Source organism: Rutilus rutilus, assembly GCF_951802725.1.
Source record: "Rutilus rutilus genome assembly, chromosome: 12".
Taxonomy (NCBI): Eukaryota; Metazoa; Chordata; class Actinopteri; order Cypriniformes; family Leuciscidae; genus Rutilus; species Rutilus rutilus.
This window is the reverse complement of record NC_140217.1, coordinates 40,640,308-40,657,807: the sequence shown is the minus strand read 5'-3', so window position 1 is coordinate 40,657,807 and position 17,500 is coordinate 40,640,308. Positions and strand designations below refer to the sequence as shown.

Sequence of the window (17,500 nt, the reverse complement as noted above, 5' to 3'; positions counted from 1 at the left end):
TAGCATTTTCTATGAAGATTATGCCTAGCCTACATAATCGATTTACAAATTTCTTAATCCATTTAGGCCTACATTGACATTTTTAGTCAGTGCTTTGAAAAGATACATCGATATGCATATTAATTCATATTTACACCCATAGAATTAGCTATGTCTGGTGACTTTTATCACACATCTCTCTCTATCTAGGCTATCTCCCCTTCACACATCATCAAACCTCCAAACCCAAACTCAATCCCGCTCCGGGTTTTGCGGTGCGCCGCGTGTCTGTCTGACGCTAGCGTTCACAAGCAGCGCATTCCACTTTATGGTAAAACTACACTTAAAAAAAGAAGAAAAAAGAAACAGTTACATTTTGAATACAGTGGTTATTGGGCTATTTATACTGCTTATTTTGTTCAGAACGCATACATTTCATTCCAGTTTAAAACAAATTCTAAAATATTTTTTTATACGGCTAAATAGCAGTACTTTTTATAATAATAATAATTATTATTATTTATTATTATTATTATTGTGGGAGTTACTGGTGGTGTAGGAATGACGCTGTCTAGCAGGGCTTTCTCTTTTTTCCCCTCAAGAAAAACAAAAAAGTGAACTTCCTGTTTCGGGGTGGTCCACGGAGTCTGAGAGAGAGAGAGAGAGAGAGAGAGAGAGAGAGAGAGAGGGAGAGAGAGAGAGAGAGAGGAGGGGGAGGTCTCGCATTCTCGCGCTGCAACTTTGGGCTCACGGGACCGGCGGCACCGAATATGGACCGTCTTTTCTAAAAACCGAACTTTAGAGAAAAGTTCTGTGGAGTTTGTGTGTGTTCGCGTGAGCCTGAAGGAGAATATTCACACCGCAGTGAAGAGGAGAGTTTAGCGCTCATATCTGCATCTGCATCTGTGTGTGTGAGTGTGTGTGTGTGTGTGTGTGTGTGTGTGTGAGGAGAAAGAGGGGCTTTATTGGAAATTCTCGAACCCCCATCGGGACGCTCTCGGCTTTCAGCTCCAAGTTTTCCAGGCAAAAGTGGAGTTTTCTGGGATCCCAGTGAGGCCACACACAGACTGATGAAGGCAGAATCCAGTCTTCAAAGGTAACGCGCTATTCCTTCAGTTCAGAAGATGTGTATAACTTATATTTCATGTGCAGAATGCGAACTTTTATGTTACATTGTATCAGTGCTCTACTAGTGAGTGAGTGCGCTGGAGTGTTAATCAAGTGGAATGTTTGCGTATTGATTAACAATCCAAACATGTGTGTCTATTACACACTCAGCTGCTGAGGGTCTCTTGAGTAAATGCCGAACACAAGAGTGTTTAAGTAACATGGACACACAGAAGAGGCTAAAGCTTATTAAACACGAGCTCAGATGTCATTAAAAGCCACGGAGGAGCGGAATGCAGAAATGTCACGAACTTTTCAGCACGACTTTATTCAGTCTTGAATGACCCAGAAGTGCATTTCTCCGTTATTGCAGAGCTTGAGGAGTATTGCTGTGCATGATGGTGGTCTCACGGGACTTATGCTTCAGTATCTTGGTGGTCTCGCAGTCGTATCTCAGACAGGGCAAATCTTCTTCTTTTTTTTTTTTTTTTTTTTTTTATTGTGCATGCTTAAAGGTTTCATTTGGTTCTCTTCTGCATATAATTTGATGATGTGATAGTCGTGATAGTTTTCGTGTGGAGGTCAGTCTGCTCTTCCACAGGCCGAATCTCAACAGCTGTTTCTTGTAACGGGAAATACTTGAAGTGACGAATATCTTTTTTCCAAATGTGTCTATCTATCCTGAAGCCACTGATTACGTGTGTTTTAACGGGAGCTCTTCGTGAAAAAAGATACGAATCCTAAAACGACAACAAAAAAAGAAGAAAAAAAAAGTTGCATGTCAACATTTAATTATATTTAATTGTCTATTGCCCTTAAGCTTCATAAAGTTTTCATAAAGTTTATATGTACTTTTTAAAATTATTCGGGATTGGGGATTTTCTTCATGCAAAAAGATATGATACACAAAACAACAACAACAACAACAACAACAAAAATGTTGCATGTCAACATTTAATTATATTTAATCTTCTATAGCCCTTATGGTACATAGGCTAAAGTTTTCATATATATATGAAATTGGGTATTTTGTATTTTGTAGCTGTGACATTTGATTGTGGTCATAAACTACATATTATGTTAGATCAAGGGAGGCTGTGAAAGTTTAGAATGGGGGAAAAACAGACATCTAGTATAATCTTCATTAATCTGCGTAATTGCCGTGTGAAAATCTCATATGAGTCTAGTATGTAATAATAGATGGGCCTGATGTCAAAAAGCCCCATTTCTCAGTGTATTTTTGTGATTTAACATTAACATAAAAAATTCTTACACCTTTTTTGTTGCTGTTAAAGAAAAGTATACAGCAAATGATCTTGAATTAAAATAAATTACTGGTATGTACAATCCATTATGTGATTAGGAAAAGCTTATTTTGTCTAAGTATTTTTCTGACCAGCGTTTGACCTCCGGAATCAAAAATGCAGCTGTTTTTTGTAATACGCCATCAGTTTTAGATGATCAGTTATTTTGTAAACACTTAACAATAAGGTTCATTAGTTAACATTAGTTAACTAGTTAAAATGAACTAAGAATGAACAATACTACAGCATTTATTAACCTTAGTTCATTTTAATTTCAGCATTTACTAATACATTATTAAAATCAAAGGTTGTATTTGTTAACATTAGTTAATGCACTGTGAACTAACATGAACAGTTGTAACTAACTTATTAACTAACATTAACAAAGATTATTAAATATTGTATCAAATGTATCGCTCATGGTTAGATCATGTTAGTTAATACATTAACTAATGTTAACTAATGAACCTTTATTTTAAGGTGTCATTATTACAGTGTATTTATATATTTCTGAGTAATATTAACTACATGTACTTGCTATAGGGTTAGGATAGGATTAGGGTTTGGTTGAGGGTTAGTTGCATGTGATTATGCATGTTATATGTAACATATGTAACAAGGACACTGTAAAATCTGTATACAGTGTTTCTGAGAGCTTGTTTCAGCAGTTAGTGGCATGGAGAGGTCAGTGTCTGCGAATCTTCTCCAGGCTGATGTGGAGTCTGTTCCTGAGGTGAGAAAGACTCTGTAGGGTGTCTTCCTCTCCCCCCCCGAGCTCATTAGTGTTTGATGGACCTGCGTTAGAGCCAAAAGGCTTCCGTTAGCATATCACACTCGACACAGATCTGGCCAGAAACCTCCCCTGGAGACAGCTTGAGATGTTACACACCAGAGTGCTAAAGAGGCCTTGCATGTGTGTCACCTTTTGCTAAGATGTGGGTGGAGAACCGGAGACTTGTCCGATGAAGGTCCGGTACTAACGCTGCTATCACTGATTCACACACATCTGTTTAAGATCCGGGTTTAGGGGTGTGTAACAATATATCGTGTCACAATATGTATAGTGGATAGTTCACTCAAAATGAAAATTACTGTGTGAGAAAATTTCAAGAGTTTCAGGGTCAGTTCTACATTAAACTACTATATATAATGTTGAATATTATGTATAATAATGCAATGGGGGAATATTTGTGTGTCCTGATAATGCCAGATGTCTGATGTTACCAGTAAAAAGTGGCCTTTATTATTTAAAATATCTAGTTAGTGTCTGAGTGCAAGAATATTCATCTAAAATAGCTTCTGAATCATGAATATTGTTATTCTGGTGTCTCTATTATCCTGTGCTTTGGGTTTCAGCACCAAGTCCAAGACTATTCATTTACACACACAATGTAAGAGCAAATTTTGTATTGTAATCAACAGTTCATTTTTTGTTAACCTTTTATCATATGTCTTCGCAATAATATCGCATTATGAGTTCATTATCGTGATATATCGAAATAAAAGCACGCTGAGAAGAAACCAGACATCATAAAGTTATTCTTCTGCCATGATCATTTTATCATTATCAAAATATCTCGGCACTTAATGGAAAATCCAGGTCGCACTTAATCGTTATTCCATCATAAATGGTCTAAACGCCTCATATTTTGATGCAGCAATTGCAAGTAAATCTTTGCAGGAATGTGATATGAAGATACAAAGTAGCATTTATCTTTAGCATAACTGTAAAAGTGAATCGTCTTCAAAAAGCTCGACAAAAACGCTGATTTTCCATTGTTCTTCCACATAAACATGCCTTGATGGACGCGTTTGAACGTTGCTCTCGAGATGCAACTAAAGAACCTTTCAGTTCTTAAAACAACCGTTTCTTTTAGTGTGAAGAACATTTTAATAATCTAAAGAACCTTTTTTTCACTGTAAAGAACCTTTTGTGATTCTGCTCATCAATTCTGATTCTTATCGATTCCTAATTTCGGTTCTAATAAGGTAAAAAACAACAACGTAGATATCATTTACCTTTATTCTTAGTCTTATTGCAAAACATTTCATTGATACCATGAACAAAATTCAACAGGCTAAAGAACACTCACATGAGGAATCTGTGCATATGGCTTAAAAAATACCACAGCAGGAACAACTAGCCGAACTAATATAAATTCCAAGCATTATTTATTAAAGACAAGTAAACACTTGGTAATAAAATATGAACAAATAAATGAATTGGTAATAGCAAATTAGCACAAATAAATACAACTGAACAAAGATACGATTGAAATAAACAGTGCTTTAATATTTCAGGTGTTCAGGTACACAAACTGCAATCAAATGTGACTTTAAAAAATAAAATATACATTACAAATATTGTTACAAAAGTTATTCAGTCAAGAACGAGTGAATTTTCTCTTTGTCTTTTGTTGTTTGATTAGTGTTATTACAGAGACAGCAGGAATATTAGTGTTATTATAGAGACAGCAGGAATATTAGTGTTATTATAGAGTGGGAATATTAGTGTTATTATAGAGCGGGAATATTAGTGTTATCATAGAGGAATATTAGGCTGCTGTCCCTTTAAGAGCTGCACGCATCCACTACATTATCACACATGCGTTTTCTTTGCCAACTTTTTATGTTCACAGACATAACCGGCTGTGTTTACATGGAGATTTTGACATATTTTTGTGTGTATTGGTCCTTTCAAGTGCAAAAAGACATAGAAGAGATCTTAATCGATAAGAGGAATCTAAATATAATTTTTTATAAAAAGTATCCGATTCCTGACCTAAAGTATCCGATTCCAGAATTGGAATTGATTTTTGATTCCCAGCCCTAGTTAAATGTTCCATCAATGCCAATGAAGAACCTTTATTTTTTTAAGAGAGGAGTGTAGATGTAGCTTAAGTCTAAGGGTCTTTCAGAGCAACTACAGCTTTTGTCTGTCTAGTAAAGTGTGTGTGTGTGTGTGTGTGTGTGTGGGATGTTCCTTGTACATGTACACAAACTCATCGCTTCGCTTCAGAAGGCCTTTATTAACCCCCCGGAGCCGTGTGGAGTTCGTTTATGATGAATAGATGGACTTTTATGATGAATAGATGGACTTTTATGATGGATAGATGCACTTTTATGATGGATAGATGCACTTTTATGATGGATAGATGCACTTTTATGATGGATAGATGCACTTTTATGATGAATAGATGCACTTTTATGATGGATAGATGCACTTTTATGATGGATAGATGCACTTTTATGATGAATAGATGCACTTTTATGATGGATAGATGCACTTTTATGATGATAGATGCACTTTTATGATGGATAGATGCACTTTTATGATGGATAGATGCACTTTTATGATGGATAGATGCACTTTTATGATGGATAGATGCACTTTTATGATAGATGCACTTTTATGATGAATAGATGCACTTTTATGATGGATAGATGCACTTTTATGATGAATAGATGCACTTTTATGATGGATAGATGCACTTTTATGATGATAGATGCACTTTTATGATGAATAGATGCACTTTTATGATGGATAGATGCACTTTTATGATGAATAGATGCACTTTTATGATGGATAGATGGACTTTTATGATGAATAGATGCACTTTTATGATAGATGCACTTTTATGATGAATAGATGCACTTTTATGATGGATAGATGCACTTTTATGATGAATAGATGCACTTTTATGATGGATAGATGCACTTTTATGATGATAGATGCACTTTTATGATGGATAGATGCACTTTTATGATGGATAGATGGACTTTTATGATGAATAGATGCACTTTTATGATGGATAGATGCACTTTTATGATGATAGATGCACTTTTATGATGGATAGATGCACTTTTATGATGATAGATGCACTTTTATGATGGATGGATAGATGCACTTTTATGATGATAGACGCACTTTTATGATGAATAGATGCACTTTTATGATGGATAGATGCACTTTTATGATGGATAGATGCACTTTTATGATGGATAGATGCACTTTTATGATGAATAGATGCACTTGCACTTTTATGATGGATAGATGCACTTTTATGATGATAGACGCACTTCTTTTATGATGAATAGATGCACTTTTATGATGATAGATGCACTTTTATGATGGATGGATGCATTTTTATGATGAATAGATGCACTTTTCTCATGAATAGATGCACTTTTATGATGATAGATGCACTTTTATGATGAATAGATGCACTTTTATGATGGATAGATGCACTTTTATGATGGATAGATGCACTTTTATGATGGATAGATGCACTTTTATGATGATAGATGCACTTTTATGATGGATAGATGCACTTTTATGATGAATAGATGCACTTTTATGATGATAGACGCACTTCTTTTATGATGAATAGATGCACTTTTATGATGGATAGATGCACTTTTATGATGGATGGATGCACTTTTATGATGGATAGATGCACTTTTATGATGGATGGATGCACTTTTATGATGATAGATGCACTTTTATGATGATAGATGCACTTTTATGATGGATAGATGCACTTTTATGATGGATGGATGCACTTTTATGATGAATAGATGCACTTTTATGATGGATGGATGCACTTTTATGATGATAGATGCACTTTTATGATGGATAGATGCACTTTTATGATGGATGGATGCACTTTTATGATGAATAGATGCACTTTTATGATGGATGGATAGATGCACTTTTATGATGGATAGACGCACTTTTATGATGAATAGATGCACTTTTATGATGATAGACGCACTTCTTTTATGATGAATAGATGCACTTTTATGATGGATAGATGCACTTTTATGATGGATGGATGCACTTTTATGATGGATAGATGCACTTTTATGATGGATGGATGCACTTTTATGATGATAGATGCACTTTTATGATGGATAGATGCACTTTTATGATGATAGACGCACTTCTTTTATGATGAATAGATGCACTTTTATGATGGATAGATGCACTTTTATGATGGATGGATGCACTTTTATGATGGATAGATGCACTTTTATGATGGATGGATGCACTTTTATGATGATAGATGCACTTTTATGATGATAGATGCACTTTTATGATGGATAGATGCACTTTTATGATGGATGGATGCACTTTTATGATGAATAGATGCACTTTTATGATGGATGGATGCACTTTTATGATGATAGATGCACTTTTATGATGGATAGATGCACTTTTATGATGGATGGATGCACTTTTATGATGAATAGATGCACTTTTATGATGGATGGATAGATGCACTTTTATGATGGATAGACGCACTTTTATGATGAATAGATGCACTTTTATGATGAATAGATGCACTTTTATGATGGATAGACGCACTTTTATGATGAAAAGATGCACTTTTATGATGAATAGATGCACTTTTATGATGGATAGATGCACTTTTATGATGGATGGATGCACTTTTATGATGAATAGATGCACTTTTATGATGGATGGATAGATGCACTTTTATGATGGATGGATAGATGCACTTTTATGATGGATAGACGCACTTTTATGATGAATAGATGCACTTTTATGATGAATAGATGCACTTTTATGATGGATAGACGCACTTTTATGATGAAAAGATGCACTTTTATGATGAATAGATGCACTTTTATGATGGATAGACGCACTTTTATGATGAATAGATGCACTTTTCTCATGAATAGATGCACTTTTATGATGGATAGATGCACTTTTATGATGAATAGATGCACTTTTATGATGAATAGATGCACTTTTATCGTGAATAGATGCACTTTTATGATGGACAGATGCACTTTTGTGATGGACAGATGCACTTTTATGATAGATAGATGCACTTTTATGATGGACAGATGCACTTTTATGGACTTCAAAACAGAAACGACCATTCACTGCCATTATAAAGCTTGGAAGAGCCTGGACATTTTTTTTTAATATAACTCTGATTGTATTCGTCTGAAAGAAGAATGTCATATACACCTAGGATGACTTGAGGGAGAGTAAATCATGGGCTAATGTTCATTTTTGGGTGAACTATCCCTTTAAGTCTAAGGGTCTTTCAAAGCAACTACAGGTTTTGTCTGTCTAGTCTAAATAGGTGTGTGTGTGTGTTTGTGGGTGGGATGTTCCTTGCTGTGTTTTACTGTGTGAATCCAAGTGTGTGAGAGACGGCGTTCACTAAAGCTGGCCAAGGCAGGCGGCAACAAGTGGTGTGTTTTTCCGCCAGATTCCTCTTTGGGGCTGCGCACCGAGACTCGTGTCACGTGACACTTTCCTTCGCCTCCCCCTCTCTCCCTCTCCGTGCGCGGAGACCACCCTCACGGGGACCGTAGACCCCAATAACACCCTTTCACACTCCGTGAACCTGAAACAATCAACTTTTAATAGCAGCTGTCCATCCAGTCATCGGCCCGAGCCGGGGCTCAGATACCCAGGCAGGGAATGAAGGAGTCAGAGAGGGTAAAACCCGCTAAATACCCCCGTCCCTCTTTTATTCCCTCTCAGGCTTTTCCTCCTTCCTATTTTCTGTCCCTCTTTCATTCATGAAGGACAAGAGAGAGAGAATAAAGCTCAGGACTGATGCTGCGCGTCTTCTCAACTCTTACAGTGCATGTGTCTGCTGGATTCACATTATTCGCCTTTCTTTCGTTCTTTCTTTCTTTCTTTCTTTCTTTCTTTCTTTCTTTCTTTCTTTCTTTCTTTCTTTCTTTCTTTCCATTAAAGAAATAATTCCCCCACACTCTTGAAAATAAAGGTTCCTTAAAGGGAGTTTTTGCAGTGATTCCATAAAAAAAACATTTTTGGTTCTGCAAAGAATCTTTCAGTGAATTTTTTTTACATTTATTTTAAATTAGGGATGCACCGATATGAAAGTTTTGGTATACCAAAATTTCATTATTGATAACCGATAATTCTTTATATTTGAAAGCCGATAACCGATAAATTGGCTGATAAAACATAATGCAGATTTTTATATAATTTTTGAAAGCCTGATTACAAAAACTAAATTCTCACCATTAAAATCCATGTCCCAAACACACAATTATAATGTTCTCATTATCATTTTATGTAGCTTAAATGACCGACATGTTGCACTTAACTTAATAATTACTGATATAAATATTTGGGATGCACCGATATAAAAATTTTTGGCCGATACCGATAATTCTTTATATATGAAAGCCGATAACCGATATATTGGCTGATAAATCTAAATCCAGGTTTTTATATAAATTTTGAGAGCCTGATTACAAAATCAGAAGTCTCACCATTAAAATCCATGTCCCAAACACACAATTATAATGTTCTCATTATAATTTTATGTAGCCAATATGACAGACTGCACTTTTTTGAAGTGATTCCAATCATATTTCAAGCAATTTAAAACCATCATGTTGAACAGTGCACATCTGAAGGAAATAATACATTATTTATCAGCTTTTCGGCATAATCTTCTTATCGGCCCGGTAACTATTACATTAAAAATGAACATATATCAGCCGATACCGATATGGTGGCCGATATATCATGCATCCCTATCTTAAATAAATGACAGAAAAAAAATTCAAAGAACCTTTTGTCAAATGAATGTTTAAGGTTCTTCATGGAGTTGTAGATGCCAATAAATAACCTTGTGCAACATGACGATTCTGTTATTTACTTTTACCCTCATGCCATTTCAAACCCTTATAAGTGTCTTTCTGCACTAGAACACAAAAGCAGATGTTTATCATCACAATGCTGATGCTTCAGTGCGAGAAAACAGTCACTGTCAAACTCCAGAGAAGAGCAGCGTGAACATTCTCCTAAACATCTGCTTTTGTGTTCCACTGAAGAAACAAAGTCATAGAGGTTTGGAACGACACAGAATCATCAAGTTCAATTAAGTTCATTTTTGCATGAACATTTCCTTCAGAAAACACTTGCAAGTGCTTCATTGTCATTGTTTGACATTAAATGTGGGCATCGGTTTGGGGTGGAAAATCTCGCAACGTCATGTTTGAACAGAACATAAGCAAATGTATAAATGTTTAAATAAAGAAGCGGCCCATTCTGGCCACTGAACCACGCTTGTTTTCTCTCGCCACACCTCTTTCTCTCCGGGTTTGGTTTGAGATCTGAATAAAACGGATAATTACTCTTTCGCTGGTTTTGGGGCTTTTTGCATCTGTGAAAGACGAGAGCTCAGAAAGGAAACGCTGATTGCAGTGTAGCTTTCGAGTTAAAGGTTGGATTATGTTACGAAACTGTCGGACAATCGAGCTTTACAAGCAGCCATTGTCCCCGATGAAGACTATCAATGTGTTGTAATCATCATGAGTGTTTCAGATGTTCACATTATTGATCTGTTCTGAAAATGATTGCATTGTCAGTGTATATGAGGAATTGTTTGAGGTTTAGATGGCGAGACCTGTTTATCAACTCATTCTACCTTTCACTTCAATACCTGTTCACTTCATGTTTACCCTCCGAATAAATGAATCATATTAAACCAGCTCAGCAAGTTTCAATATTCCAATTTATCTCCAAATATAGTTTATTCATGGTGTTTGACATTTTCAATAGGAAAGAATGATCAAAATAAACGACAACTCGTTTAAACAGCTTGTTTTTGTTGGTGGAGACTTTCTGTCTCAGATGTTTCTCCGGAGAATAAGACTGTACATGTTCACGTGTGATGATGTAATAAGTGGGTGTGGCTTGAGGCTCCGCCCTCTAGAGTTTCAGACGAGATCTCAGCCCTGATAGACTCACGGCGAAACACTTTTTCGTTCTTTGTTTAGGGGTGAAAAGAAGTTCATCAGTGATATACTCTTAGCGAACATCCTCATTTAGATGAATATGTAAATATGTGCAGCGCTTTCCTCTCAATAACAAAATAAACACACAACAAAAATGACAGCGGTGAGAAAACAGCAGTTCGGAAAGCATCTGATCAAAGCATCTGCAATTTGACACGCTAGTAAAGTCTCGTCACGTTTATGTATATCCCACTTTATATAATAGATCGCTTTAAAGCAGCAGCTTTACGGTATTAAACATGATAAACAGTGTCATCGTAGCTGCAAGCAGCAATTAACAGGGTTCAAGCATTTAAGACCTTCATGCCAACTATGCTGTTGGGGTCTAGGCTGAACCGAAATGTAGGCTTGAAACCATAAAATATCCATGATGGAGAATACGCAAATTATATAAATTTATAGTACAAGTGCACCCTAATTCTAGTTAAAACCCTAGTTAAAATTGGGTAATTCGAGCATTATGGACATGACATTTGCAGTCAAAACTTGAAATATAAATTCTCAGAAAATGCATTTAATACCAATATATTGAAACTTCTGTTTATATATCCATACTCCCTTAATTACAACTTAATTTTCTACTCTAAAGCATCTCTCGTTTGTTCATGTTTTTACTCGACGGACTGAACTGAAGAAATGAACCGGAGAAGATTTACACCTCAAAGAAGGCGGAGCCTCAGAGACACACCCACCTGTTACATCATCACCACAACGGACCAATGGGAGCTCAGGCGCCGTGAACTTTTTCGGAAAAATGAAATAAACTTCGTTTTGGCCTGATTTTGTTGGAAATGATGTCACAGTATTTTGGGGCCTTCAAAGTGCGGCAAAATCTGCGATCAGAAGTCAGAGACTAAAAAGAGATACTAAAGAGAAACACCAGGGCTGGGTAAAAAATATAGATTTCTCGATTTTAATCGATTCTCATTTTTACGAACCGATATCAATTCTTAAATCCCAAGAATCGATTAGTCATCCTGTTTTCAGTTGATGAATGAATGAAATATTGTAGCGCATCCCATCCAATAAATCGCAATAATCTTTGTGCTTTGTTACTATTGATATGAAACAAAGTCTCAGATTTCAAATTACGTCCATTTTCTTACGAAATTCAAAAACATAAATAATGTTTTGTCGCAGTGGCGTGAGATCGCTCTGGCTCAGCTCTAGAGAAGCACATGATCTTCTCCTCCGCCTTAATAACACCAGTTACAGCGCGAAATAAATATGAATGAGCTTCTGAAAGCGTGTTAAAAGGTAGAGCACAACTTATCGAAGTCCGTATCATGTGACATGGAATCGCTCAATCAGTGTTTCAACCATGGAAAGACGTCAGTAAATCAGCTTGTAAACAATGTCATGTCACTATGGGGCGCCGTTTGTAAAGCGGCTCACGCTGAAAATAACAGCAACATTTTGTCACATTTAGCTTCAAACAACGTCAAAAATGTATACCAGTTTTTTAAACAGTCACTTTTTAGCACATTTACAACAATATTTGTCAACTTAGAGATATTTTAAATAGTTAAATCTAAATATTAAATGTTACATTGAAATGTTAAATGTTAAATCTAAATGCTAAATCTAAATCTAAATGTTAAATCTAAATCTAAATGTTAAATCTAAATCTAAATGTTAAATCTAAATATTAAATCTAAATCTAAATGTTACATCTAAATCTAAATCTAAATGTTAAATCTAAATATTAAATCTAAATGTTAAATCTAAATCTAAATGTTAAATCTAAATGTTAAATCTAAATCTAAATCTAAATGTTAAATCTAAATGTTAAATCTAAATGTTAAATCTAAATCTAAATGTTAAATCTAAATCTAAATGTTAAATCTAAATCTAAATGTTAAATCTAAATCTAAATGTTAAATCTAAATCTAAATGTTAAATCTAAATCTAAATGTTAAATCTAAATCTAAATGTTAAATCTAAATCTAAATGTTAAATCTAAATGTTAAATCTAAATCTAAATGTTAAATCTAAATATTAAATCTAAATGTTAAATCTAAATCTAAATGTTAAATCTAAATGTTAAATCTAAATCTAAATGTTAAATCTAAATGTTAAATCTAAATCTAAATGTTAAATCTAAATATTAAATCTAAATCTATATGTTAAATCTAAATCTAAATGTTAAATCTAAATGTTAAATCTAAATCTAAATGTTAAATCTAAATATTAAATCCAAATCTAAATCCAAATCTAAATGTTGAATCTAAATGTTAAATCTAAATCTAAATCTAAATGTTAAATCTAAATCTAAATGTTAAATCTAAATCTAAATGTTAAATCTTAATATTAAATCTAAATCTAAATGTTAAATCTAAATGTTACATCTAAATCTAAATGTTGAATCTAAATGTTAAATCTAAATCTAAATGTTGAATCTAAATGTTAAATCTAAATCTAAATGTTGAATCTAAATGTTAAATCTAAATCTAAATGTTGAATCTAAATCTAAATGTTAAATCTAAATATTGAATCTAAATCTAAATCTAAATGTTGAATCTTAATGTTAAATCTTAATCTAAATCTAAATATTAAATCTAAATCTAAATGTTAAATCTAAATGTTAAATCTAAATCTAAATGTTAAATCTAAATCTAAATGTTAAATCTAAATCTAAATGTTAAATCTAAATGTTAAATCTAAATCTAAATCTAAATGTTAAATCTAAATCTAAATGTTAAATCTAAATGTTAAATCTAAATGTTAAATCTAAATCTAAATGTTAAATCTAAATCTAAATGTTAAATCTAAATCTAAATTTTGAATCTAAATGTTAAATCTAAAACTAAATGTTAAATCTAAATGTTAAATCTAAATCTAAATCTAAATGTTGAATCTAAATGTTAAATCTAAATGTTGAATCTAAATGTTAAATCTAAATCTAAATGTTGAATCTAAATGTTAAATCTAAATCTAAATGTTAAATCTAAATGTTAAATCTAAATCTAAATGTTGAATCTAAATGTTAAATCTAAATCTAAATGTTACATCTAAATCTAAATGTTACATCTAAATCTAAATGTTAAATCTAAATGTTAAATCTAAATCTAAATGTTAAATCTAAATCTAAATGTTAAATCTAAATCTAAATTTTGAATCTAAATGTTAAATCTAAATCTAAATGTTGAATCTAAATGTTAAATCTAAATCTAAGTGTTAAATCTAAATCTAAATGTTAAATCTAAATCTAAATCTAAATGTTAAATCTAAATCTAAATGTTAAATCTAAATATTAAATCTAAATCTAAATGTTAAATCTAAATCTAAATCTAAATGTTAAATCTAAATGCTAAATCTAAATCTAAATATTAAATCTAAATCTAAATGTTAAATCTAAATGTTAAATCTAAATATTAAATCTAAATCTAAATGTTAAATCTAAATCCGGTTACCGGCATTTTGAATTTGCCTATTAGTTAAATATTTAGTTTCACACGAAACATTTAGATTCATCATTTAGATTTAGATTTAGATTTAACATTTAGATTTAGATTTAGCATTTTGATTTAACATTTAACATTTAGGTGTAACATTTAATATTTAGATTTAGATATAACAACTTTAGAAGTTGACAAATATTGTTGTAAATGTGCTAAAAAGTGACCGTCAAAAGTTCATACCAGTTTAAAAAAAAAAAATTTGAAGATAATGTGACAAAATGTTGCTGTTATTTTCAGTGTGAGCCGCTTTACAAACGGCGCCCCATATGTAACGTCACATTTACCTCAGAAAAAACATATCCAGTGATCATAAACTCGTCAGTCAGCGAGAAGAATTAACTCTAGAGAGGAGCATGCTGCTAAATATATGCATCATATTACATATTCATTATCATTTTTAATGCATGTTTGAATAAATCTGGTAGGTTTTTATGACAGCCACCATTTAAATGTTTATATCTCATATAACTTTATTATATAAATAAATCAAAGTGTAATTTAAGTGTTTGTATACAAATCAGTTAATTATTACCTTCAATATGATAGTAGGCTAATGAAGCCTATAGGCTACAGCTGACTCCCATAGTTTACAGCATTAGTGAAGAGATTTGTTTTCCTTGAGAAAATTTGGCATGTGTTGTACCAGATATCCAAAATAATCAATTGTGAATTGAATCGGAATCGAATCGAATTGTGAAATTTGTGTCAATACCCAGCCCTAAGAAACAGTATTCCAGACTGGATTTCACATGAGTTCAGGTCTCTCTCTATCTGTACCTGTCATCCTGTGTGTGTGTGTGTGTGTGTGTGTGTGTGTGTGTGTGTGTGTGTGTGTGTGTGTGTGTGTGTGTGTGTGTGTGTGTGTGTGTGTGTGTGTGTGTGTGTGTGTGTGTGAGAGTGAGTGTGTGTGTGTGTGAGTGTGTGTGTGAGTGTGTGTGTGTGTGTGTGTGTGTGTGTGTGTGTGTGTGTGTGTGTGTGTGTGTGTGTGTGTGTGTGTGTGTGTGTGTGATGACTCACTGGTGTCCACCGCACTGAGAGTTGTGAGGGGGCGTGTTTATTATTCACCCTGTTGTCATGGAGACACTGGAATTTTGAACTCACATCATTGTAATTATGTGTCTTTGATGTGTTTCTTGCGCTTCAGATTTTTGGCATTTGACAAATTAGATGCAACCCCCAAAAAATCATCAAAAGAAAGTAAAATTAATCACTTTAAATGGCATTTGGCTCTTTTTAATGACCGCCAATAACGCTTTTTAACTGAAGCCTGCTGTGATTGGCCCACGCTTGTGCAGATAATAATCCAGACACTGGCAGTCAGCCATGATTATGCACAAGCATACACACATGCACAAACATGCATACACACACCTATACACACAGGTTTACCTGAGCACGCTTGTGTTTGCTCATTGCATAAGTTTGCCGTCATCTCATACGCCATCATGCCATGCATTACTGCACGCTTCCGTCATGACGATCACACACACACACACACACACACACACACGTATGCACACACATGCTCCCTTCACTCAGAGGCAAACCCAATTATGTCTTTACCAAAATAATATTGTTGGCCAGAGCTGAGAGGAGTTGAGTTTTATTAGCACTGGGCTCGCTGAGAGAATGGAGAGAATAATGCATAGCGAGGAAGAGTGAGGCAGAGAGAGAGAGAGAGTGAGGCAGAGAGAGAGAGAGAGAGAGAGAGAGAGAGAGTGAGGCAGAGAGAGAGAGAGAGAGAGAGAGAGAGCGAGCGAGCTGCAGATTGTTTGTAATGCTCTGTGAGTCAGGCTTCAGATTTATGCCCATGAGCTGCTGCTGCCTGGGTGGGCTGAGGCTCTCGACCAATCAGAGGCCAGGAGAGGGAGCTCTGCTTTCCTGCTGTTGCACAGTCTCTCTCTCTCTCTCTCTCTCTCTCTCTCTCTCTCTCTCTCTCTCTCTCTCTCTCTCTCTCTCTCTCTCTCTCTCTCTCTCTCTCTCTCTCTCACTTGCGCTTTATCTATCCCTTTTTCTTCCTTCTTTCATTCCTTCATCCTTTCCTCTCTTCCTTCTTTCCTCCCTTCCTTCTTTCATTCCTTCATCCTTTCCTCTCTTCCTTCTTTCCTCCCTTTCTTCTTTCATTCCTTCTTCCATTCCTTCGTCCTTTCCTTCCTTCTTTCATTCCTTCGTCCTTTCCTCCCTTCCTTCCTTCCTTCTTTCATTCCTCTGTTCTTTCCTTCCTTCTTTCATTCCTCCATCCTTTCCTCTCTTCTTTCTTTCCTTCAACCTTTCCTTTCTTCTTTTCTCCTTTCCTCCCTTCTTTCATTCCTTCTTTCCTCCCTTCTTTCTTTCCTTCTTTCATTCCTTCAACCTTTCCTTTCTTCTTTCCTCCTTTCCTCCCTTCTTTCATTACTCCATCCTTTCCTTTCCTCTCTTCTTTCTTTCCTTCAACCTTTCCTTTCTTCTTTCCTCCTTTCCTCCCTTCTTTCCTCCCTTCTTTCTTTCCTTCAACCTTTCCTTTCTTCTTTCCTCCTTTCCTCCCTTCTTTCCTCCCTTCTTTCTTTCCTTCAACCTTTCCTTTCTTCTTTCCTTTCTTCTTTCCTCCTTTCCTTGCTTCTTTCATTCCTCCGTCCTTTCCTCTCTTCTTTCTTTCCTTCTTTCCTCTTTTCTTCCTTTCCTTTATCTTCATTTCACAATTCTACACAATAGAATTAATCAGCAAAAATGAAAGTTCATAATTAACTGACTTTCTTTCATCTGTGGAGAAAAAAGGAGAAGTTTAGATGAATGTCCACGTTGCTCTTCTCTCCTGAAAGCAGACACTGCAAAAAAGAGCAAAAGAAA

General features: G+C 34.5%; 1 protein-coding gene across 1 annotated transcript in view; it reads left to right on the top strand.

Moving 5' to 3' along the window:
- The first annotated feature begins 934 nt into the window (after positions 1 to 934).
- The window catches only part of gli1 (GLI family zinc finger 1), a 69,798-nt gene continuing 53,232 nt past the window's right edge, over positions 935 to 17,500 (top strand). Inside the window, exon 1 of the mRNA XM_084425695.1 lies at positions 935 to 1,075. The gene's annotated coding sequence lies outside the window, so the exon portion shown is untranslated. The remainder of the gene's footprint in view (positions 1,076 to 17,500) is intronic.